The sequence below is a fragment of the Bombina bombina genome, chromosome 6 (genome assembly GCF_027579735.1).
Source record: "Bombina bombina isolate aBomBom1 chromosome 6, aBomBom1.pri, whole genome shotgun sequence".
NCBI lineage: Eukaryota > Metazoa > Chordata > Amphibia > Anura > Bombinatoridae > Bombina > Bombina bombina.
The window spans coordinates 711,745,077-711,759,805 of record NC_069504.1 but is presented as its reverse complement, the minus strand read 5'-3'; positions in this window follow the sequence as shown (position 1 = coordinate 711,759,805).

Below are 14,729 nucleotides of genomic sequence, written 5' to 3'. Positions count from 1 at the left end.
TCTTCTCATAAATTCTCCTGGCATTCTTTTAGAATTCCTAGAATTTTACAGTTTCTTCAGGATGGTTTGGATAAGGGTTTGTCTGCAAGTTCCTTGAAAGGACAAATCTCCGCTCTTTCTGTTTTATTTCACAGAAAGATTGCTATACTTCCTGATATTCACTGTTTTGTACAGGCTTTAGTTCGTATTAAGCCTGTCATTAAATCAATTTCTCCTCCTTGGAGTCTTAATTTGGTTCTGAAGGCTTTACAGGCTCCTCCATTTGAGCCTATGCATTCTTTGGACATTAAACTACTTTCCTGGAAAGTGTTGTTCCTTTTGGCTATTTCTTCTGCTAGAAGAGTTTCTGAGCTATCTGCTCTTTCTTGTGAGTCTCCTTTTCTGATTTTTCATCAGGATAAGGCAGTTTTACGGACTTCTTTTCAATTTTTACCTAAGGTTGTGAATTCTAACAACATTAATAGAGAAATTGTTGTCCCTTCCTTGTGTCCTAAGCCTAAGAATTCTTTGGAGAGATCCTTACATTCTTTGGATATGGTAAGAGCTTTGAAATATTATGTGGAAGCTACTAAAAATTTCAGGAAGACTTCCAGTTTATTTGTTTTATTTTCTGGTCCTAGGAAAGGTCAGAAAGCTTCTGCTATTTCCTTGGCTTCTTGGTTGAAACTTTTGATTCATCAAGCTTATTTGGAGTCGGGTCAAACCCGGCCTCAGAGAATTACAGCTCATTCTACTAGATCAGTCTCCACTTCGTGCGCTTTTAAGAATGAAGCTTCAGTTGATCAGATTTGCAAAGCAGCAACTTGGTCCTCTTTGCATACATTTACTAAATTCTACCATTTTGATGTATTAGCTTCTTCGGAAACAGTTTTTGGTAGAAAAGTTCTTCAGGCAGCTGTTTCAATTTGATTCTTCTGCTTTTGATTTAAGTTTTTTTCTTTCAAAAGTGAAAATAACTTATTTTTTGGGTTGTGGATTATTTTTTCAGCGGAATATGGCCGTTTTTATTTTATTCCCTCCCTTTCTAGTGACTCTTGAGTGGAAGACTCCACATCTTGGGTATTGGTATCCCATATGTCACTAGCTCATGGACTCTTGCCAATTACATGAAAGAAAACATAATTTATGTAAGAATTTACCTGATAAATTCATTTCTTTCATATTGGCAAGAGTCCGTGAGGCCCACCCTTTTTATGGTGGTTATGATTTTTTGTATAAAGCACAATTATTTCCAAATTCCCTTTGTTGATGCTTTCTACTCCTTTCTTTATCACCCCACTCCTTGGCTATTCGTTAAACTGAATTGTGGGTGTGGTGAGGGGTGTATTTATAGGCATTTTGAGGTTTGGGAAACTTTGCCCCTCCTGGTAGGATTGTATATCCCATATGTCACTAGCTCATGGACTCTTGCCAATATGAAAGAAATGAATTTATCAGGTAAGTTCTTACATAAATTATGTTTTTATCCATTGTTTTATATTAACTTTTTTTTCCAACTTTATTAAGTTATGTGACTCACCCCAACAAATGTACAGCTTAATAAGATACATAATATCCCTATTGATATGAACTGAACTGACTTTCCTGCAGATTTATAAAAAAAAAAATTTTCACATTTTTTTTATTGAAGCCAACCAGTAGCAATACATAATCAAATAGTATACACATGTGTCATGCAGGACACTGATATTGTACATCTTTATAAACATGATAGAGACAATGTCCTAAGCCAATCACGTTTAAACTCAGACCTTTTGAATTTGCAGAAAAAATCAATAGCTACCTGGCATTTTTCAAATAATAAGAATAAAAATAATAATAACATCAAACAAGCGAACAAACAAATTATAATTAAAAAAAACAAAAAATAAAAATGATATATAATTCCTCCCCTCAGGGACGCCTCCTACTGGGACATATATAACATTAATTTACCTCCCATTTACTACCTATTGATTCATTTCTCTATTATTTATAATCGAAGTCCCAGGGAACACATCTGCTAAAACTCGTTCAGCAAAACTTATGGATGACACAAAGGGTGCTACTAATTCCTTATGAAGCGGGAGTGGAAAAAACTAGATACCAACATTTTTCTTAGCGTACATGAATACAGACATTGCAAACCCCCAATGAGGCCCTCCAAATACCTTCTACTACACTCAGATATGAATAATGATAGAAAACAAAACAAGACACGACGGGACAAGCCAAGACAAGACGAAGAGAGGGAAGAAAAAAAATAAATAAATAAAAAAAAAAAAATACTTTTCTCCCCCTCACCCGTCGTCTCCTCCACCCCCACCCTCCCTAAGCGAGAGCTTTGTCAATAACATATTTCCCTTGCATTAGACACCCATAGCGGAGGGAACATCCCATGTACCACTAGATCAGCAAAGGTCTGAGAGCTTAAAAACGGAGACAAGATATTTTTCTGCACTGGCAAAGGATAGGATATAATAATTGGCAGCCATCTATAAATAAGTTTACTTATATGTTTTTCAGTTAAGAGCTGAGTATGAAAAACTTCAAACTGTATCTGAGACTGAATCTCTTTAAGAACCAAAGAAAATGGGGGGGCCTTATGCGAACGCCAGTTCTTAAATAATAAGAACCTGGCTATAAGAATAATGGCTCTGAAAGCATCTAAAAAAGCATTTTTTATTTGGTCCTCTATTCTAAGAAAAAATACCAGTTCAGGGGTAAAATGGCTGTCTACATTAAAGGATCGATTAACCCAGTACTGTATTTTTAGCCAGTATTGCTTCGTCTTGGGACATGACCATAGCATATGTAATAGGTTGGCCTTGCTGTGGGAACACCTTGGACACAAAAAAGGTTGAGAAGGGTAATACTGTGCCATTCTAGCCGGAGGTAAATAATATTTATTAACTAGTTTCAGGTGTGACTCTTTTACAGAGATGGGAAGACTACATTTATATACAGGGAGTGCAGAATTATTAGGCAAATGAGTATTTTGACCACATCATCCTCTTTATGCATGTTGTCTTACTCCAAGCTGTATAGGCTCGAAAGCCTACTACCAATTAAGCATATTAGGTGATGTGCATCTCTGTAATGAGAAGGGGTGTGGTCTAATGACATCAACACCCTATATCAGGTGTGCATAATTATTAGGCAACTTCCTTTCCTTTGGCAAAATGGGTCAAAAGAAGGACTTGACAGGCTCAGAAAAGTCAAAAATAGTGAGATAACATTGATGCACTGAAACAGATCCCTTCATGCTCCCATAGCATCAAAAGAGGTGCTTTATACATTGTGAGTACCACTCTTATCATTATCTGAGTTTGTTCACTTGTACCAACAATACTAGGCCATATAGGCACTTGTGTCTTTTCTCTGTCCACATAGACATCAGATCCTGTGCATGAAGTTGGTCTTCTGGGTGACCGAATAGATCCCAGACTGCCCCTATAGCACTAATTGAGGTGCTCTTCTAAATGTGAGTTTGTATCTCATCTTAAAATCTACAAAATTGGACCAAACAATATTGGGCCATGTGGCGCTTCTGTTTTTTCTTCTTTTTAAAAATAGTGAGATATCTTGCAGAGGGATGCAGCACTCTTAAAATTGCAAAGCTTCTGAAGCGTGATCATCGAACAATCAAGCGTTTCATTCAAAATAGTCAACAGGGTCGCAAGAAGCGTGTGGAAAAACCAAGGCGCAAAATAACTGCCCATGAACTGAGAAAAGTCAAGCGTGCAGCTGCCAAGATGCCACTTGCCACCAGTTTGGCCATATTTCAGAGCTGCAACATCACTGGAGTGCCCAAAAGCACAAGGTGTGCAATACTCAGAGACATGGCCAAGGTAAGAAAGGCTGAAAGACGACCACCACTGAACAAGACACACAAGCTGAAACGTCAAGACTGGGTCAAGAAATATCTCAAGACTGATTTTTCTAAGGTTTTATAGACTGATGAAATGAGAGTGAGTCTTGATGGGCCAGATGGATGGGCCCGTGGCTGGATTGGTAAAGGGCAGAGAGCTCCAGTCCGACTCAGACGCCAGCAAGGTGGAGGTGGAGCACTGGTTTGGGCTGGTATCATCAAAGATGAGCTTGTGGGGCCTTTTCGGGTTGAGGATGGAGTCAAGCTCAACTCCCAGTCCTACTGCCAGTTTCTGGAAGACACCTTCTTCAAGCAGTGCAGTGAAGTCTGCATCCTTCAAGAAAAACATGATTTTCATGCAGGACAATGCTCCATCACACGCGTCCAAGTACTCCACAGCGTGGCTGGCAAGAAAGGGTATAAAAGAAGAAAATCTAATGACATGGCCTCCTTGTTCACCTGATCTGAACCCCATTGAGAACCTGTGGTCCATCATCAAATGTGAGATTTACAAGGAGGGAAAACAGTACACCTCTCTGAACAGTGTCTGGGAGGCTGTGGTTGCTGCTGCACGCAATGTTGATGGTGAACAGATCAAAACACTGACATAATCCATGGATGGCAGGCTTTTGAGTGTCCTTGCAAAGAAAGGTGGCTATATTGGTCACTGATTTGTTTTTGTTTTGTTTTTGAATGTCAGAAATGTATATTTGTGAATGTTGAGATGTTATATTGGTTTCACTGGTAAAAATAAATAATTGAAATGGGTATATATTTGTTTTTTGTTAAGTTGCCTAATAATTATGCACAGTAATAGTCACCTGCACACACAGATATCCCCCTAAAATAGCTATAACTAAAAACTACTTCCAAAACTATTCAGCTTTGATATTAATGAGTTTTTTGGGTTCATTGAGAACATGGTTGTTGTTCAATAATAAAATTAATCCTCAAAAATACAACTTGCCTAATAATTCTGCACTCCCTGTATTGCTACAAACCTTTGAGCAACCATTTCCGGATTTAAGTTAGGAAAAGTATTCTCCCAGTTTTTACATATTTTCTCCACTCCTATTGCGCCCTGTTTGGCCAACATTATATCATATATAAGCGAAATTGCAGTTTTGCCAATTGAAAATCTATCAATGCATGTATCAATCTCGACCCACTCAGACCCCCAATCCTCCCCAAGCTGTAATTTTTGGACAAAATGTCTAATTTGAAAATACGCAAATAGATTGTTCCTGGATAGGTTGAATTTTTGGAAAAGAATACCTGCTGGATACACTTGCCATGAGTCTGCTAAAACCTGAGAAACCCTTGACAGCCCATTCTCTTCCCACTTTTTAAAGACCCCATGTTGTATTCCGGGAACAAACTCAGGATTACCTCTTATAGGGAGATAATTAGAAAAATGCGGATCTATTCCCAATTCCTTGCAAAATTTATGCCAGGCTATAATTATATTTTTAATAGAGGAAAACTTTGCAATCCTAGGAGATAGCTGTTTGATTCTATTATGTAGGATGGCTTTTAATGAAAAAGGGAAAATACATTGCGTTTCTAATTCAATAGTAGCAAAATTGTTAGAATTGGAAATCCAATCAAGGGCAAATTTGACTAACGTGGCAATATTGTATAATTTTAAACTAGGAAGAGCTAAGCCCGCAAACTTTTTTTTTGTGTCAGCTTCAGCAAAGATATGCGTGGTTTCTTATTATCCCAGATAAATTTAGTTATATATTGCTCAAATTTTCTAAGATCCGCTTTTAAGAGGAACAATGGAAGATTTTGTAATGGGTACAAAATTTGTGGAAACACAATCGTTTTTATTATATTAACACGTGCTGTTATGGATAGGGGAAAAGAGGCCCACATCTCCAGGTTAGTTTTTATTTTGTTAAATAGGGAAACAAAGTTCAGGTCGTACCATCTTTGGGGGTTTCTATGTAGGGTTATTCCCAAATATTTAAAATGATCAACGACTTTAACCCTTTAAAGACACAGCTTTCTGTTTGCTCAATTGTTTTATGACGGAAAAATTCCGTCATATGTCCTTAAGAGGTTAAAGGGATGATTTGAGCAGCTTGTTTTTGATTTATGAATCCAAAGTAACTCACTTTTGTCAAAATTAATTTCATACCCCGAGAATGAACTAAATTCAGCATAGATTTGTATAACTAGCGGAATATGATACGCTGTTGTATCTAAGAAAAGTAACATGTCGTCAGCATACAAAAGTGTTTTCAATTTTTGTGAACCAATTGAGATACCACTTATGTTTTGTCTTAGCCAAATGGCCAGGGGCTCTAAGGCAATATCAAACAATAAGGGAGACAGAGGGCAGCCTTGCCGTGTTCCCCTACCCAGAGTTACCTTGGGAGATAATATACCATTAATTAATAGGTAAGAGACCGGCATCTGATATATTTTATGGATAAAATGAAGAAATTGCCCTTGAAAACCAAATCTTTCTAACACGGAGAAAAGATACTGCCATGTGATGGAATCAAAGGCTTTTTCTGTATCTACTGTTAGAAGGGCCAGATCCGCGTATTTGTCTTTCTTTAAATTATCTCTATTCCAAAAGTAATCCAACAACGTCACTACTTTACGAATATTTTTAGCCGAATTCCTACCTTTAATAAAACCTGTCTGATCGGGGTGAATAATGTCATGTAAACCTTTCGCCAATCTATCAGCAATAATAGAAGCTAAAATTTTATAATCTACATTAAGAATAGAAATTGGCCTATACGAAGCAGGATCCTCTTTTCCCCTATCTTTTTTAGGTATTAGGGTAATATTGGCTGCTGTAAAAATATTAGACATCATGTTACTGGAAGAGAAATACTCATTATAGAGCCTTTCCAATGTAGAGTTAATTTCTTGGGATAGTAGTTTGTAAAATTCAGCTGGTAGAAAATCTGGCCCTGCAGCTTTATTTAATTTTGCTTTCTCGATAGCCTTACTGATTTCTTCTCCTGTAATATATGTATTTAGGTTTTCTAAGCATTCTTTAGGAATTTGAGGGAGTATGATCTGAGAAAAAAAATTGTCAAGATTTGTGACATTCACATCTGTTTTTGATAGAAATTATGAAAAACTTTTCTGATGTTTTCAGGATCTGTGAATCTGTCTTTACCATCTTTAATAGCCGTAATGTAGTTTTTGCTTTTCCTATTTTTAGTTAAATTAGCTAGATGTTTTGCAGAGGTACCGTGAAAGCCTTTTTCTTAAGATATTTTCTTAAGATATTCCCTCCCGATTATTTTTTACCTCCAGATATTTGCTCCAATTATTAGATGACCTTTCATTGTAGTAAGTTCTAAGCGCCTTCTTAACTTGAAAGGCGAGCTGAATTTCAGTCGCTCTACTTTTCTTGTTCCTTGCATTAATATATGCTTTTATTTCCCCTCTTAAGACCGCTTTCGATGCCTCCCAGAATGACTCCACATTAGGACTTTGTACGATATTAAAGGTGACATAATCTTTCCATTTTTGTTTTAACCAAAAGCCAAAACTAGGACTATTATAAAGAAAGCGAGGAAATATAAAACTTTGGTTCATATCTTTAGGCCTACTTAAAGAGGGAAAAGCTAATGAGATTATAGCGTGGTCAGACACAAGTATGTCAGCAATCTCAGATTTGGCTTTCAGAATCGATAAAGATTCTGAGACTAAAAGCATATCGATCCTGGAAAAGGTTCTATGTACTTTTGACTCACAGGAAAAAGTTCTAGAGTCTGGATACTCGATACGCCATATATCCAGAAGTTTAATTTTCTGACAGACCTGTTACAGACATTTTGCTCTTTTCTCATAATCTCTTGTTTTTTTCTGTGAAAGCCTATCTAGTTCGGTGCACAATGCAATATTAAAATCTCCCCCTAAAATAAGGTTTTGAGAGACAAATGGAAAGAGCTTAACTTTAATCTTCTCCCAAAACCCCGAATCGTGTATATTTGGGCCATAAACATTACAAAAAACAAAATCAACCCTATTAATCATAACTTGTAATATAAGAAATCTTGCCTCCGGATCGTACTCTATCTTTTTAACCTTATACTCTAAGTTTTTGTGCAGCAATATAGCAACCCCTGCCTTCCTATTTTTAACTGGGTGGCAAACACCTCTCCTACCCATTTTGTTTTTAGTTTTGGAATTTCCACCTCTTTTAAATGGGTCTCCTGTAAAAAAAACACCGCTGGAAGATGTTTGGCTAGAGTTTTTATAACAAGTTTACGTTTCATTGGAGAGGTAATACCACCTACATTCCACGAGAGTACTTTAAAATCTTGACCCATATCAAAGGTCATTCCAAACTAGAGAAAATATACACAGCATAGAACCTGTCTAGAAAGCCCAACGGGGAGGAAAGGCGGGAGAGCAAGAGAGGACACAGGTGAAGGAGGAGAGAGAAAAAAAAAAAAAAAGAAAAAAACATAAACTCCAAAAAGTATTAAAAACAATTAGTATCGCAGACTCAAACATAATGTCAGCTCTTCTATTAACTGAACTAAAATGCACCTTGATGTTTTATTTAGATCTAGTCTAAGACTCAATAAGCTTTTTAAAAGCGAATAAGATGCCAGCTTATTTCACCTCAGCAATTTTTTTTGCAGCCATAAATTCTTTCGCTTCAATGGTATTATTAAGTGTAATACGTTTATCCTGATCCTCAAGTATAATTTTCGCAGGATAAATTAATCTTGCTTTGAAGCCATTCTTAATAAGACTAGTACAAAACGGGGCCATGGATTTCCTCTTAGCAGAAGTCTCACTAGAGAAATCCTGAAATAATAGGAGTTTATTGTTATCTATAATAAGAGAATCCATCTTTTTATATAATTTTAACATTTCTGTCTTATCCTGGAATTTAAGGTATTTGACAATACTCATCCTAATCCTAGGGGAGCCATTCATATTTAACTTAGGTAGGCCAATTCTATGGGCTCTTTCAACTACTAGAGGGAGTTGGTAGGCCGGGAAGCCCAGAGCCTGAGGAAGAATTTCCGAGGTAAATTTAATAAGGTCACTATACTCCAGTGTTTCAGGCAACCCTACAATTCTAATATTATTTCGCCTGGAGCGGTCCTCCAGGTCCTCCAGGCGATTTTGTAGGTTAATAATTTGAGATTCTTGGGCAAGGAGTTGTGTAGCTTGGGTATTGGATACATCCTCTATATCTGAAATTCTACTTTCAGCTTCTGATAATCTCTTTGCAAATTGCTTTACTTCAGTAGAGAGGGCTATAATATTAGTAGAGATATTTATTAATTCCTTTTTAATTTCATTAAATTGCGGAGCTATACATTCTGTTATTTGAGCCATTATAAGCTGGGAGTCTAATATCGGGTTACCCACTTCTGAATTAACCTCTGTGCTAATGTCCAACCCTTTTGTCTTACGATCTTTAATCTTGGGAGGCATTATGGGTGAACTGTGTTTTACTTGTGTAATAAACCTTTCCATAAATTAGTGTGAACACAACAAATTCCAAAAAAAAAAAAAAACACCACCAAAAGGGCTTCCCCTTTCTATACTCTTTTTCCTTCCACTCTTTCTATTACTCTATGTGATATATTCCAACTCCAGGAATAAAAATAAACAAAACCTCAAAGTATATATATTCTTTTTTTTTTTTCCCCCTTCTTCCCTTTTTTTTTCTTTTTTTTCTTTCTTTTTTCTTTTAAAGTGAAATTTTCTAAATCTTATGTGATAAAAAGCTGTGATATAAGAAAAATAGGTCCCCCTATATCAGACTACCCTCTGACACAAGCAACAAGTATCTATTGACTTAAAGCCAAGCAGGAATTGAATAGCAATATGACAGCTCTGCAATAAATTTAACTCATTCTAACCCTGCTTTTTTTTTTTTCTTTCCTTTCCCCTTTCTTCCTTTTTTCTTCTCTTTCCCTCCTCCTTCTTTCTTTTTTTTCCTACTTTCTCCCTCTTTTCTTTCTTTAACTCTCCCTTTCTCTATTCCTCCCCCTATATAGCAAAGGAGCCCTTAAACCTTATATTGTGTTGAAGTTGTTAAGATAGGCTTAACCTATACTAATACAAACATGAAAAAGGATATACTCTTTTGCTCATGATAAAATGCCTTGTTGCAATACCATAACATGCAACTACAGAAATTCTTCAAGCTGTTTCTCCTTTTTCACAACCAGAGATACATTACACTCTATAATACCAATGTTAGATTTATACAAATAAATGTGCTAGTAGCGTATTATTATATTCAATATGCTAACAGGAAAAGGGGACAGTATAACATAACCTAACAGCACATCAATAAAACGAGGGACATAAGGGCAGCATTACTAGCCCATACCACACTCTGATTCAAAATAGCAACATAGCTTTTTAACCAGTGTAATCTTATAAACTTAAGCAGTTCCGGCTAAAGTTCTCAAAGATTACACAACTCAGCAGGCTGGGAGTAATATAAAACTCCTATGTGCACAATGAAAAAGTCTCTCCAAACATGAAAGGCAAAAATAAGCACAGGTCTTCTTTCACACTGTCAAGCTGTATACGAAATTCCTCACGTGGTTGTACAAAATTTTCTTATTATATTTTTTTATCTTTGTCTCACTTTCTAAGGCTGAGCAGATAGATGAAACGCTGATAAGATCACAGCCCGCTATATATTAAATACATATGTTCATCAGGGGGAAACATTTGCAACACAGTTCACTGCTCATGAGATATAACAAAATTGTAACAGTATTTTCGCGAGAAAAACAAAGTGAGCTTAACGATCTTTTCTATTCTCATATGATACTTGCAGTTTCCACAGAGTATTTGTAAATCCAAGCAGGCTCCTCTTTCTGCGGTTTTTCACCTCACCGTTGACTATCAGCGTGGAATTGCCTTCCAGCCATCAGTGGAGCCAGATATTTTATCTCCCAGGGGAAAGGAGGTGACCCCCAGATCACTCCGTGGGTCAGCAACCCCTCTCAACCACCAGATAACGTGCCAGGCACTCCTCACAGAAGCTGAGAAGATGGATCGACAACCCCAGATCAGCTGTAGAGTTTGTATGTCACCTGCCGTCTGAGCCGTCTGCGATTTCCAAACGGGTCCAGCGGATCACACCGCAACTCTTTAGAATCCTGCTGCTTTCGGAGCCAAATGATCAGCTCAACGCCCAAACAAGCCCGTGAAAACGATAGGGCCTCGGGGCTGGTAGCGTGGGGAGATGGAAGCGCAGGAGCTGCAAACCAGCGTCCGCTATGGAGAATCACACCTGCGTGACTAGCTCCTCCCCAAGACAGGAATCCGTCAAAACTCCTTTCTCAGATTTATAATTTATTGGTTGAACAGATATAGATGTCTGTTGAATTTTTCACAATCTCCTCTCTGTATGCTCAATCCATACTTTGGTAGTAGGTTACTATAGGGTTAACTTCACATTTTTTGTGGGAGTAGTTTTCTCCTTATTTTCCTGCATCTCCATTGGTTAAGCTTAGCCTTTAAAATCTCCATACCTGTTCTGAATGATCACCTCTGTTGAAGCGTGGGTGTGCCCATGCGAAACATGTCAGGTGTTTGTCTGCTTATGTCTCTGTGGATGAAATAAACCTTACCTGATTTGAACAGCAAGTAAATTTTGTTTGCAGTGATTTCTTTTTTGTTCCCATTGCAATAACTTAATTATACTTGTCTGAAAGTTATCTTAAATTTATTGAGACCCAGTAAGATTTGTGAAGTTAGCGGTCCATATTCTGGTACTTTATTGTGGTATTTTAATGCGATTCATTGTGAGTAAGGTTCATTTTAAAGGTATATTTTTATGATCTGTTGTATAGAATATTATAACAGCATAAGCGTGTATAATTTGATTCATAGTCTGGTTTCTATAAATATATTGCAATGTGTATATAAATCTTAACTAATCTAAAGAATTTAGGAATAATTATTAATTTCAATTGTTTTGTATTTACATTTTAATTGGGGGTTTGTTTTAAAGAATAATAACAAATAAATTATATTATAACCCTGGCATATATTGACAATATTGTGTCAGGGAAAAACCTGTAATGGCAATTATTTATTGCAGCAAGTATGTCTCATCTAGGATTCAAAAACTGGATTTAAGCAGAAATTCCACCTGTACACAATATTTATGTGGAAGAGTTCTGCAGCATTTCTAGTGAACTCCATGAATATGGCACTTATTCATGGAACCATAGGGCCACTGGGTAAAGTTATATATTGTGGTACTGCTTAGAAATGTAGGTTTTGTACACCTTCACCACTACAGCAGTATATAGATAGATAATTTGGATATACTTGCAGTTTGGTGTCTCAGCGGTCCGCTGGAACCAGGCCAGCTGCTGGGGATCACCGCTCTTGCCTCGGAGGAGGGGTGGGTCATTGTTGTCAGACACGTCTTTATCAACCCGGCCCTCATCCAATCTGAGGGGGTGGCGAATGAACAGATCGCACAGCTTCCTCTTATATCAAAGGATTTGAGCCGGCAGCGTGCGAGGTAAGCAGAATCCTTAACCAGGCCGAAGGGATTGAGGGTGGACAGGTTGCCGAATAACTCTTTTACCAGAGTGGCCAAAGAGGCAGAAGGTTCACCTTCCTCGTCTCTCTACTATGGCAGCATTCAGCCAACGTGTTAGTCAGACACTCAGGCAGGTGATCGGCTCTGCAACCAAGCCAGGCGGCAGCGTTGGAGCCTCTGAATGCTGTATGGCTCTGTCGAGCCCAGTGTCCGGGTTAGTGGTAGACAACTCAAGCCAATGGACAAATTCAGCATGGGTAGTTTGAATTTACCCTTCTTAGATTTAGACCATGCAGTCAGTGTTACTGGTCTTGCTGACTCTACCCAACCAGAAGCTCAAACTGATACATTTTCTAAAGTTTTCTGTAGTGAAAAGCACAAGTGAGTTAAAAGTGGCTTCTCCTGGAGCAGGGATAGACTGAGCAGTCAGGCAATAGGACCTGGACCGAGGGCCTGGCATGTAAAGTGGTCCCATGGGGGGCTCCTGGTGCGCTACTTATGCTTACAGTCACATTTTGTTAAAAGAGCTAGCACCATGGTGACAGGATCTACTCTAGTAGTTGTGACTGTGAGGGAGAGGGCAGCAGCAAGCAGGTACATTTTTAGTATGGGACAGCTGCACTAATGTTTGTGACTTGAGGTGGGCAGCAGATGACCAGGACTCAGCGTAGTACTGACAGCTGTGCTAGCAGTAACTAAGCAGTTACGGGTGGGCAGATTGGATGCCCTATACCTGGAGTGGGTGCCCTGTGCCTGGGTAAGAGGTCTGTTGCTCTGGAGGCCCTGTAGTGTGGGGTTTGGCCTTGGAGGTGGGGGGAGGGTCTAAGGCTGTGGGGCCCACTTGGTGTATGGGCTCCCTGGCCCTTGAGGTGGGGGGTCCTGATGGGGTCAAGGCTGGCAAGCAGTGAGTTGAGGGAGGGGCATAGGAGGCCGGGTGCCCCTGGTTGTTTTCAGTCTGCCCCTGTCCTTGAGTGAGAATTTGCCACATTTTACTAGCATAATATGGTCATAAAAATGTAGTTGTGCAAGATTAACATGTTTCAGCTCTGGAATGGCACCACTAATTTAATTGCTGTTTCTAGCTACATTTTACATGGTACAAGTTCTAGCTAAATCCATCCTGCATACAACGTGACCTCTGTCTTCTGCATTTACAACAGCAGAATAATAAACATGATATACCTAATTTGGTGAACTGGCATTTGTGAAAATCACTGCAGTTTAGAAATTAGAGTGAATAATACAATATCTAATTTTTGGGTGCATATTGTATGCTTTTTATATATGGTGATTGGAGTGGAGCTATGGAAACTAGCAGTGGGTATGGTCAATAGTATACAGGTGGCCCTCGTTTTACAACGGTTCAATTTACACCGTTTCAGAATAACAACCTTTTTTTCCAGTCATGTGACTGCTATTGAAAAGCATTGAGAAGCAGTACATTTATTAAAATAGCCAGTAGGTGGAGCTGTCCACTTGTGTTGCAGCAAAGCCAAGCAAGCTGAAATTAATCAGTTTAACCAGACCTGAGTTATCGAGCAGATTTCAAAGGAACACGATCTTCCTGTCTATAAATCAGTCCAGATTGGAATGCATAGAAAGAACAATTTTCAGAAAAATGCAAGTGAAGTCTGTGTTGTGTGATTATTTTATTAGGTTTATAATGCTGTTTAGCAAATGTATTTGTTCATTTAACTTAGTTTAATTATATATTCTGTGTTGTGTGATTATTTTATTAGGTTTATAATGCTGTTTAGCATTTAAAGTCTTCATTTCAAAGCTTTAAAAATAATGTATTAGGTGTTACTTGTGACAATTTTGAGAGGGTTCTGGAACCTATCTCCCTCACTTCCCATTGACTTACATTATAAACTTGGTTTCAATTTACAACGGTTTCGATTTACAACCATTCCTTCTGGAACCTAACCCCGGCGTAAACTGAGGGCTACCTGTAATCCTTTAACCAGCTTACTTTATTGCTGTGCTGAAAAGTGTCCCTAAATTATTATTGTTTACAATTGCAAGCACTAGCTAAATCATGAAAGGTTCATTTTGACTTTGTTGTTCCTTTAATTTGTTTCAGAGTTGCTATTTCTCAGCTTGTGTTTTACTTCTGTCCTGATAAACTGCACAGTAGGTGATTCTACAGTAGCTAGAAACCTAATACTTTCCAAAGTAAATTTGTATTAGAAACCTAACACTGTCTGAGCATGTCTTGATAATCTGCATTCATATATTTTATTCCACTAGCTGAGATTTCTAGTATGGGGATTTCCCTATAAACTAATCACACATTTGTTAGTGCCACATATCTCAACTCCTTTTTATTTACAAGAAGGATTAACTGCCACTGTG